Genomic DNA, 18266 nt, shown 5'->3' with positions numbered 1-18266 from the left:
GCAGATAGCAAAGCAGGAATGCCAAACAGAGAGAGTCCAGAGTTCCCCAGTGTGGTGTATACCACGTGTTCAGGAATAAGAGCAGAGGAATAAAGAAAGACAAACACACACACCCGCCCCCATCCTGGTCCAGCTTACAGATTGAGAACGCATCTGTACAACCTCCATTCCACCTGCTCACTGTTAAGTGAAAAATGTTAATTTTTCTTCTGTAACTTGGAAGTTTGGTCAGGATCTACTGATCTGAGTTTAACACCTTTTAGAAATTTTGTGCACTCCTTTCACTACAATGTTTGGCAAGATGAATGGAGAATTTGGGCTTAATTTTATTACCTAAAGATTAAAGATTCTATACTGTTGGCACATTATAATTTTCTTTCAGGTACCTATACTCAGTGATGGTCTTTTTGAAATCTTGATGTTTAAAATGCATTTAATATCACTGAGCTCAGGTTACGAGAAGTACTAATGTACATTGATCAAATTACCAAATCCACTTAAATCTTTAAAGCTATTTTTAGCATGATTCCTGAATCCAAATGGGTGGTATATTTTTGCTTTTTCTCTCCGTGAAGAACAGAAAGTGGTGTCATCAATTATCACCACTTTCCATTGCTTCTCCACACAGATGTCTACATTCTCAAAAAGGAATTCATTGCATAGATGGTTGTAATCTTCCACTCTGACAACATCGAGATGGCAAAATCAATGTCAGCTGTTGGTTCAGACTCCAGGGATCACCCTTGGGTCACCATTCGCTTCTCTTAAACTCAGAATGCTCATTTGCAAAATCTTATCAGAGGAAGAAGGCACAGCATCTCTTCCCAAATTCCCGCCCCTTCCTTACTTTATAGAAATAAAGGCAAACATTTCATAATAATATGTTACTTTCTCTTCATGTCTGCTACACTTAATATTAGGAAGTGGTCTTCAGACAACAATGATTAGGGCTGAGGCTTACATTTCAAGCATAGCGTTTAGACAGCATGAAAAGAAGGCAAGAGATACAAACGTGACAACATATATTCGATATACTTGGCTATTCAGTTTCTCTTGTCCGTTGCAAGTGCAAAAATCTCAGGATTGGGGATGGGTATGCATGGGGAAAGTCAGAGCTTTTCTCTAAATAGGACCATTCTTCCGGGAAAAGAAAACAAATTCACAAAGAATATGATTTGTTGGCTTTTCTTTCCTTGAGTGGAAGTGAACCGTTAAGTTCCAAAACACAGAAAAGAGTAACGTCTCATCCACCTGAATTTTGGCTGGTGCTTTCTCACAGGCAGAGAAAACGCAGGTGGGGAGAAGAAAGTTACCTGACAGTCTCCCATGCACAGAGTTGGACAGGATGCCTCTAGCTGCGGAAGGAGCGCGTGCACAGAGGCGCGCTGCGAACTGTAGTCCTGGCTGTGGGAGCCACGCGCTGTGCCAGCCACCTGGGCTGAGAGTCGAAGCATATTCATGCGCCTTGATCTTGGCTTATGTGTGAGATACTGTGTTAACGGTCCTGTTGCCCACTCCGCCCTGGCTTGAGATTTAAATAAAAACAAATTACAGGTCTTAACAGTGATAGATGGACTGCTTTTACATTTGTGTAGAGTATTTTTGCTCTAAGATTAAAGGCTTACGCATTTATCTGCATAAACTAACCCCTGGAGTAGGGTACCGCTGACATTTTCCAAGAAAAATGAATATCCTAACTTATTCCAAAGAGAAGACTTGGTATTTGTATGGCCAGAGTGACCTTTGCAAGTGCCCTTTCAGATTAGGTGCACTACATGGAAAATTGTGCTCTTACAGTACTCCATAAATCATACCTACCAATTTTCTTTAAAGGGGTATGTAAATATCAGTGTACCAGGTGGGTAAACAACACTAACCTCGTACAAATGGCTTGAAAATTGAAGAAAAGCACCTTATTTTGCTGCTGAAATTGCTTTTGAAGCCCAACATCGGGGCTTGGTTTGTAGAATGCATGAAATGATTTGTGCACAGGGAATAGAAAATGGGCTGATGATAACCATCCTCGACACAGTTCTCCTATTTCTGAGTTCTTTCTGTGATCAAAGATATCATTGCTGTGCATCACTTTTCTTTGCATATCCCAAACGCATGCACATTCATTATCTGCATATTTCCAAAACGGTCAGACAGCTCTTCTAGCTGGTTAATATTTCTAGACGAAGTTCATGGAAGTCTTCTTATTTTGATCACATAACTCTTCTTTTAAGAAGAAAAAAGAAAACCTTAGAGAACTAAAGAAAATCTATGGCTTTTGAAACTCTCAAGGTCTTAGTATGAATAGGTATTATTTCTGTGATTTAGTGAAATGCATTAATTGAATCTCCTTATTTTAAAATAGAAATAGAGAATTAGCAAAAAAAAAAAAAATCCTGCTACCAAAACATTTGAATGGAATGTCTGTGGCATAAGATACAGCTTGTACTGCACCCAAATGATATGAATAGTTTGAAACTCAGTATTGTACATTTTTCATGAGCTAGAAATCCTGGACTTTGACCCATTTGGGAGCTTGTGGCAAGGAGCATGCTTAAGATCCTGATAAGAATGTTAGATACAGTAAAATTCACATTTCTTAATCAGGTAACTTGCCAAAGGGGTAAGATTTTTAGTATCACATAAGGTTTAAGTATATAACTCTTGACACTTCTGTGTATATAAACAACTAAAAAAAATTACAAAAGTTTTTCAATTAAATACATCTTATGCACCATTCAGCTTGCCAGTTATTTTTGAATGCTTCGCTAATCTTAAGGGAGAAAAATAGACTATATAAAATATTGTTTTACTTACAATCATTTTTATTTTCTATTTTCCCTCCACTGACAAGAACATTCCTTCAATAAAAGTTTTGGTTTTCTAGGCCTTAAACAATGAGAAAGGAGTTTCTGCATTTTTTAAAGAAATGCATTTATAAAAATCAGATCACCAAATAGTATAAGTAACACCGGCATCAAAGTTGCTTTTCTAGTTCTTTCTTCCCTGGTTAGGAATAGTTGCTGTTGTGAGTAACTTCTACTACTTTGTTCCTACTAGGAATAAGGAAGAAGTAAAAATCCCTCTTCAGGCAACAGGGCATAGTATGTAGGGTGCATTGAATATGCTGCCTTCTTTGCCTTAGACACATTTTCAGGGCTGAGTTCTATTTTTCCTTCATTCCTGTGCATGATATTTTAAGTCAATACTTTCTCCCTTTGGTTAACCAATTTCCTGTTGCTTAAAGCATAATCCTTAACACTCCTTCCAAACAATATTTCCCAGGCTTCATGTTAAAAAGTGAAGGTTGAACATTTTTATTTCATGTTTTTGTAAATGGGGATTAAAAATATAGTGAATGTGGGAGGGTTTGAGATAGAGGCATAGAAGGAAACTGAACTTGGCTTTTCCCACAAGCACAACAAATCTTCAGCCATCTATAGAACAATTTTCTCTGGAAAAGAACCTGAAAGCTAGCTGAACAACACCTATACCACAAAGGATTAAAAGGCTACATGCAGACAGGTAGGAGAGGCAGAGATATTGTCTTTCAAGAAAGCCTACCCAGGCACAGCAATCCACAGTCAGGAGGGATCTCACAGTACAGAGCCTGTCCCTGAGGAGTGGGAATTTTGTGCCCCACATCAGGCACCCCACCCCTGGGGACCTACAGTAGGGAGATGAGCCCCCAAAGCAACTACCCTTGAATACCAATGGGACTTACTTCTAAGAAAGCTGCAGGGCTAGACGAAACAGAAAATTGACCTTAGAGGATTCATATACAGACCCACTCACCACAGGACCCAGTCAAAATTAGCAATTTGAAAGGCACCTAGACCATATGTGCCTTTGACCTAGACCTAGACCTGACCTAGACCACATGAAGGAAATTGATTTGTTAATCTTAAAGCATCTGCCAGAGAGGCAGGATCCTGCTGGGACTCTCCAGGACTGGCAAGCTCCATTTTTGCATCCCCACCTAGTCTGCTAGCTCCAGTGGGTGCACCTCACCCCTGCATGCCTGCTCAGTCAGTCTGACCAAGTTCCTTGGCCCTGCACACCACTCTACTACTGCGAGCAGGCATGTACAACCTACACAGAGGATGCCCCTTGAATTCCTGGCTCTGGTGGCCAGGAAGGATTGTGTTTCTGGGCCCTGTGGGCCTGAAACAATAGGAGAAACAGTCCTTAATAGGCCACCACTTCCCAGAGTGAAAGACAGGATTTAGGTTTTTCTCACATCCATAGGTTAAAAGAGTGCTCCAAGGACACAGGGGCAGAGAGACACCAGATTAATGCCCTCCCTTGGCCTTGTCAGAGCTCACTGACACCTCCCAGATAGTAGTTTATACACACATAAAGCCACCATGTTTGCAGCTATCACCCAGGAAACACCGCCAGATGTATGGTCTGGAAGTCTGCAGTGTTTTTGATCACAGAACCATAAGAATGTATATACTTACATACCTGAAAGCTGCTGTCTGAGGGACTGCCTTAAAATTAGCTTAAAATTAGGCAGTTTCTGAGTCCCTTCCCTTTGGAATACTGACAGATCTTGGAACACCTTTAACAACTGGGAGCTATCAAGGACAAATCAGATTATTAGACAACCATAAAGGTCCAAGGAGCAACCAAAAGCTAGGGCAAGGTTGAACAATAAAGTTCATCTCCTACACAAAGTCACTGCTTCAAGACTGGAATATGCAGGGTCTCTGAGTGGCTCAGTCAGTTAAACATCTGACTCTTGATTTTTGGCTCAGGTCATTGTCTCAAGGTTGTGAGATTGAACTCTGCATTGGGCCCCATGCTGGGCATGGAGCCTGCTTAGGATTCTCTCTCCCTTACCTTCTGCCCTTCCCACAATGTTCATATACTCTCTTTTTCTAAAAAAAAAAAAAAAAAAAAAAAAAAAAAAAAAAGTTTGGGGGGGATTTAGCTGTTTCACCTAGAACATAAAAACAAACACAGAGAGACAGGCAAAATGAGAAGATGGGTAAAAATGTTTAAAACAAAGGAACAAGAGAAAAATCTCACAGAAAAACTTCAATGAAACAAAAATAAGTAATTTCCCTGATAAAAAATTAAAAGTAACAATTATAAAAATGTTCACTAAACCTAGAAGAAAAATGGATGAACACATAAGAACTTGGACAAACAGATAAAATACGTAGGAAAGTACCCTACAGAAGCCACTGAGCTGAAGAATACAATCCCTAAACTAAAAAATACACTAGAGGACATCAAGAGCCAACTGGATAAAATAGAAGAACAGAGAAGCAAGCTGGAGACAGGGCAGTGGAACACATCTTGTCAGAGCAGTGAAAAAAAAAAGAATTTAAAATTTAAAATAAAAATTTAAGAGTTTAAAATGAAAAAAAGTTTATGTGATCTGTGGAAAACATCAAGAAGAATAGCCTCTGTATTAGTGGGGTCCCAGAAGGAGGAGAGAAAGAAAAGGATAGGCAACTTATTTTAAGATATAATGGCTGAAAATTTCCTTGACCTGGGAAGAAAAAGGACATTTATCTCCAGGAAGCACAGACAATTCCAAATAAGATAAACACAAAGAGGTCCACATAAAGACATATTATAATTAAAAGTTAAAGATAAAGAAAGTACCTTAAAAGCAGCAAAAGAGAACTAACTTGTTATACGTGGGAATCCCCATAAGAATATCAGCTGATTTTTCAGGAGGAACTTTGCAGGGCAGAAGGCAGAAGCATGGTATATTCAAAATGCTAAAAGGAAAAAATTGCCAACCAAGGTTACGCTACCCAGTAAGTTTATACTTCATAATTGAAGGAGAGATAAAATATTTTCCAGAGAAGCAAAAACTAAAAAAGTTTATCTTCACTAAATCTGTTATATAAGAAATGTTAAAGGGAGTTTTTTTAGCTGAAAAAAAAAAAAAGTCATAAACTCATGCTAAGAAACATAAGCAAGTAAAAATCTCACTGGTAGGAGCTCCTGGTTGGCTCATTGCATTAAGCCTCTGCCTTCAGCTCTGCTTCATGAGATCAGGTCATGATCTCAGGGTCCTGGGATTAAGCCCTTCATCAGGCTCTCTGCTCAGTGGGGAGCCTGCTTCCCCCTCTCTCTGCCTGCTGCTCTGCCTACTTATGATCTCTCTCTCTCTCTCTGTCCAATAAATAAACAAAATATTTTTTAAAAAATCTCACTGGTAAAAATAAATATTCAGTAAAGGTTATATGAAGGTTAAAAGAAAAATTATAAAATTAACTACATCCTTAATTAATTAAGGGATACAGACAATACAAAGATACAAAACATTATATCAAAAACAGAATACATGGTAAGGAGAATAATAATATATAGTTTTTAAAATACAGAAGATAGAACAGGCGGAAAAACAAGACCCATCTATATCTATATCTATATATCCTATATCTAGTAGGAACTAGAGCTACTTCATATGTGAGGACACACAGACTAAAAGTGAAAGGATGGAAAATTATATGTCAAACTGACCAAAACTAAAAGAAAGCTGGTATAGCTATACTTATGTCAGATAAAATAGACTTTAAAGCAAAGGTTATAGGGACGCCTGTGTGGCTCAGTCATTAATCATCTGTCTTTGGCTCAGGTCATGATTCTGGGGTCCTGAGATTGAGCCCCACATCGGGCTTCCTGCTTGGTATAAAGCCATTTCTCACTCTCTTACTCCCCCTGCTTATGTTCCCTCTCTTGTTGTGTATCTCTCTGTCAAATAAATAATAAAATCTTTAAAAAAAAAAAAAAAGAGAAAAAACAGGCTATTAAAAAAAAACAAAGAAGGGATTACATAAAAATAAATGGGTCAATCTAACAGATCTAACATTTGTAAATATCTATCCCAACATGAGAGCACCTAAATATATAAAGCAAATATTAACAGACCTGAAAGGAGGAAATGACAGCAATACAATAATGCTAGGGAACTTTAATACCCCACTTACATCAATGGGTAGATCATCCAGATGGAAAATGACTAAGGAAACATTAGCTTTAAGTGACACATTAGACCAGAGGGACTTAGTAGGTATATACAGAACATTCCACCTGAAAACAGCAGAATACACTTTCTTCTCTGGTTCACATGGAACATTCTCCAGGATGGGTCCTATCGTTAGGCTACAAAACAAGTTTCAAAAAACTTTTTTTAAGGATTCATTTATTAATTTGATAAAGAATGAACAAGAGCAGGGGCAGAGGAAGAGAAAGAATCTCAAACAGACTCCCTGATGAGTATGGAGCCAAAAACAGGGCTCAATCACATGACCCTGAGATCATGACCTGGGCTGAAACCAAGAGTCAGATGCTCAACAAACTTAGCCAACCAGGTGCCCTAACTCTCAATAAATTTTTAAAAAGACTAAAATCATACCACAATGGTATGAAACTAGGAATCAACCATAGGTGGAAAAATCACAAATATGTGGAGATTAAGCAACATGCTACTGAACCACCATTGGGTCAGTGGAGAAATCAGAAAGTACCTGAAAATAAGTGAAAATGTGAATACAACAGTCCCAAATCTATGGGCTGCATCAAAACAATTTTAAGAAGAGTATTTCTAGAAATACAGGTCTATCTCAAGAAAGGAGAAAAAATTTCAAACAAGCTAAATTTACACCTAAAGAAACTTAAACAAAAGAAACCCAAAGTTAGTAGAAGGAAGGAAATGACAAAGATCAGAGCATAAGTAAATAAAATAGAGAATTAAAAAAAAAAAAACAGAAACTAAGAGCTAATTCTTTAAAAGATAAACTAAATTGACATACTGTTAGCTAGACTCATGAAGGAAGAAAGAGACAGGGCTCAACCACAGAAATATGAAGAATTATAATAGACTACTATGAGTAATTATGCACCAACAAATTGGACAACCTAAAGGAATTGATAAATTCCTAGAAACATAAAATCTTCCAAGACTGAATCATGAGGAAATAGAAAATCTGAATAAACCAATTACTAACAAGGAGATTGAATCAGTAATCAAAACCTTTCAACAAACAAAAGTTCAGGACTGGATAGCTTCACTGGTGAATTATACCAAACATTAAAAGAAGATTTAATAACTACCCTTTTGAAACTCTTCCAAAAAATTGTATTTCCAAACTCATTTTAGGAGTCCAGCATTACCCTGATTCAAAAGCAAACAAGGATACCAAAAAGAAAGAAATTATAGTCCAATATCCTTGATGAAAGTAGATACAAAAATTCTCAAAAAACTATTCACAAGCCAAATCCAACAATATATTTAAAGGATCATATGTTATGATCAAATGGGATTTATTCCATGGAGGCAAGGATGGTCCAATATCCACAAATCAATGTGATATATCACATTAACAACATTAAGGATAAAAATTTTATGATCATCTCAATAAATGCAAAAAAAAATCTGACAAAATCCAACATTCACTTATGATTAAAAATTATCAACAACATGAGTATGAGAGATTGTACCCCAATATAGTAAAGGCCATACATGACAAGTTCATAACTACTTAACAGTGAAAAGCTGAAAACTTTTTCTCTAAGATCAAGAACAAGACAAGGATGCTAACTTTTCATCATCATATTCAAAATGGTATTGGTAGTCCTAACCAGAGTAATAAGGCAAGAAAAATAAATAAAGGCATCCAAATCAGACGAGAAGTGAAATTGTTACTATTTGCAGATGACAGATGATATTGCAGATGATATATACAGAAAACCCTAAAGACTCCATCAGAAAAACTGTCAGAACTAATAAATGAGTTCGGTAAAGCTGCAGGATACCAAATGAATATGGAAAAATCTGTTGTATTCCTATATGCTAATAATAATCAGAAAAAGAAATTAAGCAAACAATCCTGTCTGTAATTGCATCAAAAAGAACAAAATACCTAGGAATAAAATTAACCAAGGAGGTGAAAGATCTATTCTCTGAAAAATAAAAGATTGGTGAAAGAAATTAAGACAGAAATAAATGGAGGGGTACTTGGGTGGCTCAGTGGGTTAAAGCCTCTGTCTTCCCCTTAGGTCATGATTCCAGGGTCCTAGGATTGAGCCCCGCGTTGGGCTCTCTGCTTGGCAGGGAGCCTGCTTCCCCATCTCTTCCCCCTCTCTGCCTGTCTCTCTGCCTACCTGTGATCTCTGTCTGTCAAATAAATAAATAAAATCTTTAAAAAGAAAATCTTTAAAAAGAAAGAAAGAAAGAAAAAAAGAAAGAAAGAAAGAAAGAAGAGAAAGAAAGAAGAAAGAAAGAAAGAAAGAGAAAGAAAGAAGAAAGAAAGAGAAAGAAAGAAGGAAGAAAGAAAGAAAGAAAGAAAGAAAGAAAGAAAGAAAGAAAGAAAGAAATGGAAAGATATTCCATGAGTTGGAATAACTAAAATTGTTAAAATGTGTATGTCACCCAAAGCAATCTATAGATTCAGTGCAATCCCTATCAAAATCCCAAAGGCATTCTTCACAAAATTAGAGCAAATAATTCTCTGATTCAAAAGTTTGTATGGAACCACAAAAGACCCTGAATAGCTATAGCAATCATAAGAAAGAACAAAGCTAGATTTACCACACCCTCTGATTTCGAACTATACTACAAAGCTATAGTAATAAAAACAGTGTGGTATTGGCATTAAAACAGGCACACAGATCACTGGAACTGAATAGAGAGCCCAAAATTAAACCAAAATGTATATAGTAGATTAATCTCTGACAAAAGAGGTAAAATATATACAATGTGGAAAGAACACTTCCTTCAATAAATAGTTTTGGGAAAACTGGACAGCCACATGTACATGTACTATCATACACCATACACAAAAAATAACATTAAATGTTTTAAAGCCTTGAATGTATAACATGAAACTAAAATTTTTAGAAGAAAACATAGATGGTAATCTCCTTGACATTAGTTTAACAATAATTGTTTTTGACCTGACTCCAAAGGGTAACAAAAGTAAAAACATACAAATGAGACTACATCAGATTAAAAGCATTCGCAGAGAGAAGGAAACCATCAACAAAATAAAAAGGCAACCTACTAGATGGTAGAAGATATTTGAAAATCATATATCCAATAAAGGGTTAATAGCCAACATATGAAAAAAATCATACAATAACAATAATAATAGTAATGATAACTTGCTTTTTAAATGGGCAGAGAAAATGAAAATTAGCAGAGGATCTGAAGAGACAAGCTTCAAGGATCACCAGCAAGCACATGGAGATGTTCAACACACTAATTATAAGGGAAATGCAAATCAAAACCACAATGAAATATCACTTCACACCTGTTAAAATTGCTATTATCAAAAAAATAAGAAGTGCTGGGTAAAAATGTGGAGAAAAGAGATCCCTCATACACTGTCGGTAGAAACGTAAGCTGGTGCATTCACTACAGAAAATGGTATGAAGATTCCTCAAAAAATTAAAAATAGAACTACCATACGATTCATTTTTTCCACTGTGGGGTATTTATCCAAACACTATTTCAGAAGAGATGCAATCAACACTATGTTCATTGCAGCATTTACAAAAGCCAAGATACAGAAATAATCTAAATGTCTATCAATGGATGAATGGATATATACATGTATATATGTGTGTACATATGCACATGCATGTGCACACACACATATAAACACACAGTGGAATACTATTCAGCCATAAAAAAAGAAAATCCTACCATCTGCAACAATATGGATGGACCTTGAGAGTATTATGCTAACTGAAATAAGTTAGACAAAGAAAGACAAATACCACATTCTCTTATGTGTGAAATCTAAAAAATAAAACAAACAAATCAAATAAAAGACAAAATCATGGATACAGAGAACAGATTGGTGGTCATGAATGCGGAAGTGGTGGGGGCAGTGGGTAAAATGGGCAAAAGAGCTCAGTTCTCTAGTGATGGTTGTACCGAGGTTTATGGTAGAGATCACTGTGTGCTTTATACAAATGTCAAATTATAATATTATATAGCTGAAACTTACATAATGCTATATACCAATTTTACCTCAATAAAAGCAGAGTGAATACAATTCCAAAACTTAACCTTATTATTTTTATTTTTCACTGTTAATGAAGTCAGAAAAGTCTCAGATTTTGAAAAATAATTCTTTTGAATATCAAATTTCAGAGGATGAAAATTCATAACTCTGATAACTAGTTTGTTGAATAATACCTAAACCTCTGGATTACGCATAAAATTAGAAACAGGTAGCTCACGTGCTCATCAGCCCACAATTTTATTTATTGTCTATGAGGAAGTGGATAATACCTTCTTTAGTCTCCACCAATATATGCTACATGTCTGGTAAAATGATATTACTGGAAAGAGGGATATTTTCATTGAAAAAAAAAAACTGTCCATCTACCTTCATTGCATTTCTACAGCACTCTGTATTTCATACAACTTTCATCTTGCACCCACTCCTGCCTTGAGTCATTCAACAAATATTTATTGAGTACCTACTCTGTAGAAGGGACTCTTCTAGGTCTGAGGATATAAAAGTGAAGAAGACAAAACAGCAATAATACCTCTGCCTCAAGCAGCAGAATTTCTAACACTATAAAATGAGATGAGCCATATAGGAGCACAGCTTTTCTAAGCATAGTGTCCAAGAAATGACCTTGTTTTTCATGTCACCTGAAGTTCAACATATTTCCAAGAATCAAAGAAGGTACCTCTTTTGTTTAAAAATTGAACATATAAAATAATATTCAGTATTTTGCTCTTTCCTGTATTTGCCAAATTGCCTTCATTAGTACATTTTTGATAAATATAATAATTATTATTTTATTTACATCTAAGAGGGTTTGTCCATTTTTCTATAATGGGTAGATTATACAAATCATTAATATTCACCTTTTATTATAGTGATGCTTAGCCTTGAGTCTTCCATTCATTTTTTCCAACTGATTTATCCAAAATTAATTTCTGCCATCTAGACTTTCTACTAAACTTAACAGTAGATGTTGCACAATTCAACAATCACTGGTTTTCAGTTTTAGTTCCATTTGCTTGGTTTTCCTTATTGCTTTGAAAAACCTTGTAAGAATAGAATTTCTCAGACTTCTATTTCCCCAGCAGCTAACATAATGCAAGCAGGAGGAATTCAAAATCACATTTCTTTTTGATTAAAAGTTTCTATGTCAGAACTGCCTTCTTCTGCCTTTTTCTTTTTAATTACCAAATTCTGGATTCATTAAAACTGTAGTGGATTTCTTTTTAAGTGCTAAACAAGAAGGATGATTTTTTTAAGGGATTTTTACATTACAGAGAAAAAATCATTTCAATAGAAAGTTTCGTTAAGCAAAATATAATAAATATGCCCATGATATTCAAAATACATATGCTTGAATTGAAGCTTGTCTCCCTCCCAAATTAGATATAGAAAGTGACCCTGCATATTTCACACATTTTAAATCAACTGAGTATGAAGCCAAAAAGGTCTCTAATAGAGAGACGGATTTTAGATAGATTTCTTTAAAAATTCTGTCCACTTACCGACCTTTTTGGAGAAGAGAAACATCACACCCCTAATTTTCAAAGTATAAAGTATGTAAAAATATAAGTTAAAGGAAAAACCCTTTGGTCTCATTTTATATTTTCAGTTTCATTTGCTTCTTCATGAATATTACAAATTTAACAGAGCTGAGGTAGAATTAAAAATAAATAAATAAATAACAGTGTCCTAGTTCCACTGTATATGGGACTAAATTTTACATATATGTTTTAAAGATAAGCAGAATGTGATATATGAGCCCATGATGTACCCTAAAGTCACCCCATTCATTATGAACTCTCAGTGCTTTCTAGTCTGATTTTCCATCCTTAGGCAACTTCCGGTAAATGGACCGCGAAGAGGCCACCCTGTGCTACCCGGGGAACTGAGAAAAATGACAGAGTCTACGTGGTACCCCTCCAGAGTTGTTCCTAGGTAAAATTCAGAACGGAGGAGCATCCTCATCCTCCTTTCACAGGATTTCCTTTCTCTAAAACCATGTCTTACGTCTCTCTTCTTCTTCACCCCAACGGCCATCTACCACCATCTTGCTACCTGCTGGTCTTCCTGATCCCTCCACGATGAAACCTCAGCCAGATTTATCTACCCCACCATCTTCCTAAGCAAAGCTTACTTGACCTGAGCTCCATTTCCTCCATTCTTTTCAATTAGTTAGTTGGTATACAAAAATATTTCGACAAAAAAAGCATTTACACAAAGTTCTTATTGGCTGGTAATGATTTAGTGTATTACAGCTCCCAAGTAACTCCAAGTAATTCTTAGCTTTAAGGTCAGATTTTTCAGGTATTTCTCTAGACCAGGGCTGGGTAAACATTTTCTGTAAAGGGCCAGGTGGTAATTATCTGAGCTTTTACAGGTTGTGTGGTCACTGTTGTTAACTTCTACCACTGTAGCTTGAAAGTAGCTGTAGCCAATACATAAATAGGTAGGTTGTTGTTCCCATAAGACTTTTATTTATAAAACAGGGGATGGGCTGGTATTGGCCTGGAGACCATAGTTTGATAGTGGGCTGTCTACAATAATCAAATAAATGGGGGTTGGGGATATGAGTGGAGAGGGGAGAGAGGCTTTCCCACCCCCATGTGTCCATACCATATAGCCAAATATTTCCACTGTGAAGTCATCCCTGGATAAGTGGGATGTTAATGGAGCCCTTCAGTTTCTTACAACAATTATTTAAGTTACACTGAAGACACTAAATGTCCAGTGTCCCTACGTAATTTGCTATTTGCCTTCTACCTCCTATTGTTTATTTTTATTATTTTTTATTGTTTTAATGGGACAAAGCCAGGGAAGTAGTATTTCTCTCATTATGAGCAGACAGGCTTCCTTTCATTAAAGAGAGTCAATCAAGCTTCTCTCCTTGCTGTGGCCATTAGGAAGCTCACAGGAAAATGTTATGCTTGATTACTATCACCTTCCTCAACACTGATAAGATTTTTTCTCCCTTTGATTTGACTTCTTTTCCTTAATTTGTTGTTAATGGTTTACTACCATGCACTGTATTTACTGTAGTCAATTCTGATCCTTTGGGGGAAATAGAAGGAAAATATAGACCCAGGAAAAGTACACAAAAAACATTTTAGAAAGACAAATAGTGCTTTTACTTCATGGTGAAACCAGAAATACTTTATAAACATGTCAGCCAAACATATGCTTCAGACTAGTGGGTTTGGCCATATTGCGAGACTGAAAACGTTTCCCCCACGATTGTGCCCACAGACAAAACAGTCTGTTAGTCCAGACGCCTTCTGGAAGGTGTATCACATTCTGTGTTCATCAATGACCTAACTCTGGCCACAGGGCAGTCACATCTGACCTCCCACAGAGCAGGCTGACTGGCCGGGGTGGGGCTCTGTCCTCTTCCGGGAAACTCGCGCTTTTGTAAAAGTCAATGAGGAGTGCCCTATTGGTGGCACAGACTTGCTACTTCCTGGGATCATTAAATAAACTCTAAGGGTCTTCTGATGACAGCCAGAGAGGGAGCAGGGCGGAGGGGATAGAACACCACAAATCATTGCTGAGCTATCCTATCTGAATAATTTCCCTAACATGGGATACCCCTTCTAACTTATCTCAAATGCCCAGGAGCAGCGTGGCAGGCCGAGAGAAACAGTGGACCGGCCACTGAAAGATCTGTAAGCAATCTGTCTTCTGTCTACAACAATGGTCATTGACCCCACCACTGCACAATCAAGAATAACTGAAAACTTTAACCAAACTCTTCCCACGACTCCCCAAAATACCAACACTCAGCAGTAGAGGAATATTTCTAGAATGAGTGGGTGATTCTCACCCCCTGTCTTAACCCCTACCACTCTATCCTCTCTATCCCTAATTACACAGCTGAGCTAACCTGTGCTCAGCAATTTGGGGTAGTTAACTACTGCAGTGCAAAGTTTCTCATTAGGTAAGTACAATCCCACTGGGGGAAAGCATGGATGTAAATACAAAGCATGTTTCTACAATAACAGATAAACATATGTAGGTATGGGCTATCATGTCTAACTTGCTAGTAGGATCCAATAAATGTGTGGCTTACAATATCTCCAAATTACTGCAAGTAAATGCTTAAGACCTCAGACCTGCATTTTTATAAGACTTTGTGTTCCTTCTTAAAATTCTTTAAAAAACAAACAAAACAAACAAACAAAAAACAGGTAAAATCCATGCAGGAGTTTTGTGGTCCTAAAGACATCTTTACTGTATATTTTTTTCCAACCCTAAGAGTCAGAGATACCCAGACTGAGAACCATGCCCCGATAAGGAGCCCTTCATTAGAACGCACCTTGTGATGGGGTGAATGGAATTGACCAGTTTCTCAAAGGTGATGAAGAAGAGGAAGAGGAAACTGGCAGAGTGCCGTCAGGGGCCGTACAGACAGTACAGTTCTACGTGGCATTGTGTTGTCAGGCTTGGCTGATTCTCAGATCAAAAGAGCCATCAATCTTCCCCAGATCTATACAGATCTGTCCTGGGTCAGAAGAATAATCAATAACCCTTAGTTCTCACTTCACAAAAACAAAGGAGCTGTTGGTTTGTTTACCTTTCAGATTGTGTCTTGATTAGGGATCATTAGTGGCCATTGTGGGATGAAACTCTATGTGTATTGCTAACTCAGTCCAGTTTTCATTTCAGGGCACTGCTTGTCACACAGAGGCAAACCTGCACACCACGTTCAGAGAGAGCTCCTGGGAGCAAGGAACACACGCCAGGGCCAGGACAGCAGGACATAATGAAAAAGCTATTGAGGATTAGAGATGAAGGGACATTAGAGTTAATTTAGCAAAACCCCACATTTTACAGATAAAGAAATTGGGGCTTCAAAAGGGCATTAACCTGCTCAAGGTCACTTAGCCGGATAAAGACAATATGAGTTAGAGATGATACACCTGCCGTGTATATATTTATTTCCTTGCCTGCTGTAGATGTTAGTAAGGATTCTTTTCTACGTGTTGGAGTTTTGTGTCTCCCTAGCCAGTGGTTTCGTTTTCTTAGCAAGCAGTAGGCTACAGGAGAAAGACGATCAGCTTTGAAATCAGACAGGCTTGAGTTCAAAGACTGGTCTGCCGCGGACCAGCTGAATAACCTTCCATGAGTTACTTACCTCCAAAAGCCTGCTTCCTCATCACTATCCTGAAGATAATGATATCTTCGCTTTAAGACTGTTGTAAAAATTAAGTAGAGGGGCGCCTGTGTGGCTCAATGGGTTAAGCCTCTGCCTTCGGCTCAGGTCATGATCTCAGGGTCATGGGATCGAGTCCCCCATCCGGCTCTCTGCTGGGCAGGGAGCCTGCTTCCTTCTCTCTTTCTGCCTGCCTCTCTGCCTACTTGTGATTATTCTCTGTCAAGTAAATAAATAAAATCTTTAAAAAAAAATAAGCTTAAAAATAAAAATAAAAAAAGAATTAAGTAGAAATAGCATATATAAAATTGTCCAGTGTGATCCATAGCATATAAGAAGAGTGTGACCACAATGAGCTCCCTACCTTCTCTTTCCCTTCCCTCAACTGTAGTGCCAATTGGTTCTAGCTATTTGAGAAGAATTTGTCTTTCTCTCCCACAGTCACTCCTGAAATGTGAATAACAGAATTTCTGTGTGTCTGAAATTCTGTACAGATGATACATAGGAAGGTAGGTGGTGGATAAGTAGGTATTAATTCGATATACATATATTCAAAATTAAAGAGCTTATGCCTATGAATAAATGGGTGTCTAGATGTCATGCTTGATCAATATGTGCACAGATGCAAGAGGTATTTGATCACCAACAGAATAATGGTAAAATTAAATATGAAGATTTAACTTTGTCAACCTTCCAGTAAAAGTAAGAGAAGCAACAAAAATTATCTCAGATAATAAAATAAACACAGTCCCCTTTAGGAACAAAACTACAAGAGTGATAACTGCTGTAATATGACAGAATCCCACTGAGTCAAACTGCATTCAAATGTAATTTTCTTCAGAATCACATTCTGTGATCTTTTGAACCAAAGGATGGCATGATAGCTAGTGTTCCTACATATTAAAATTGACATTTACACTCTACTCTAAAGATCCCAACTGGAGATGTGCCCAAAAAAATTGAGACTGGAGAAGTAAATTTGGATGGAGCTCAGCAAGCAGCTCAAGTTTGTTTATATTTTCGGTTTTCCCTTTAGTTTCTTTTCCCTGCGTCATTTTCCCCCTGGTGGGAGGCAGTGGGGTCAGTCTATCAACAGTGAATGAGAGGAAGCCCAAACAGGGCTGTGACAATTCACATCACAAAATGCCCTAGCTGGTGACCCTCACAGCTTTCAGTCTACCTCCTGCCTGGGCTCACTATAAATGGCTTCGGCAGCTAGTCTCCTGACCTCAAAATATTTCTCAAGGCTGTAAGTGTGTCCTTCTCCAGGCCTTACACACGCCCACTAGAATCCGCTTGGCTAGATTTCTTTTCCACTAAGTCACTTAGACCCACATTTCTAGGTCTCTGGCTGACGATCTCCCTAGAGTTGACCTAGCTTCGCTTTCCTTTTCTTCATAACATGCTCCCTTTGCATGACCGGAGTTAGCAATCCCAGGATGCCTCCTTTCTTTATTTGGGCCGGGCCTACGATCCACTGTGTAGAATCCCACTGTGAGTGAAAGTCTGCCTACCAGAGTTTCTGCTCTTCTTTCTGACTGTTCCACTATGTGCTATATTGGAAGGTCAAATCTCCTTTGGTGTCAAGAGTTAATTCACACTAGACCTATCCTGTTGTCACTGAAACACAAAGAAGATAAACTGTAGCATTGTTTAGAAGGGAGGGCAAAGAGAATCCAGCCCTACATAATGGAAAGCACGGGACTCAGAGTAAGGGCTCTCACGCATTCATCTCTTACTGATTTCCTTGGATTTCAGTCATCCGTCTCCTGGCCAGCCAGCAAGGATGGAAACATCATCCCCACTCTACGGATGGTAAGCCTGAGGCTCGGAAAGTTAACCATGTGCCAATGTCACATGGCTGGAAGTCATGGGGACCGGACGGGAGCCTGGACCATCGTTCCTACACTGTTCAGGCTCTTCTAGCAAAGTCATCTGAGTTTGTAGAAAAAGTCAAGGTTGTTGAGGGGTAAAGTGGGGCTGGGCAACTCTGAACAGTGGGGAATTTTAATCTGGGTGATATGGGGACTTGAAGAGCCCGGAGAATTGTCCCAGGAGAGACAATATGTAAAGGTGCTAGACACAGAGGGATAGACCTCATGCTTTCCTTTTCTTGGATATTCGGCCAG

Source organism: Mustela erminea, chromosome 5 (genome assembly GCF_009829155.1).
Source record: "Mustela erminea isolate mMusErm1 chromosome 5, mMusErm1.Pri, whole genome shotgun sequence".
Classification (NCBI taxonomy): Eukaryota; Metazoa; Chordata; class Mammalia; order Carnivora; family Mustelidae; genus Mustela; species Mustela erminea.
Note: the sequence above shows the minus strand (reverse complement) of the source record.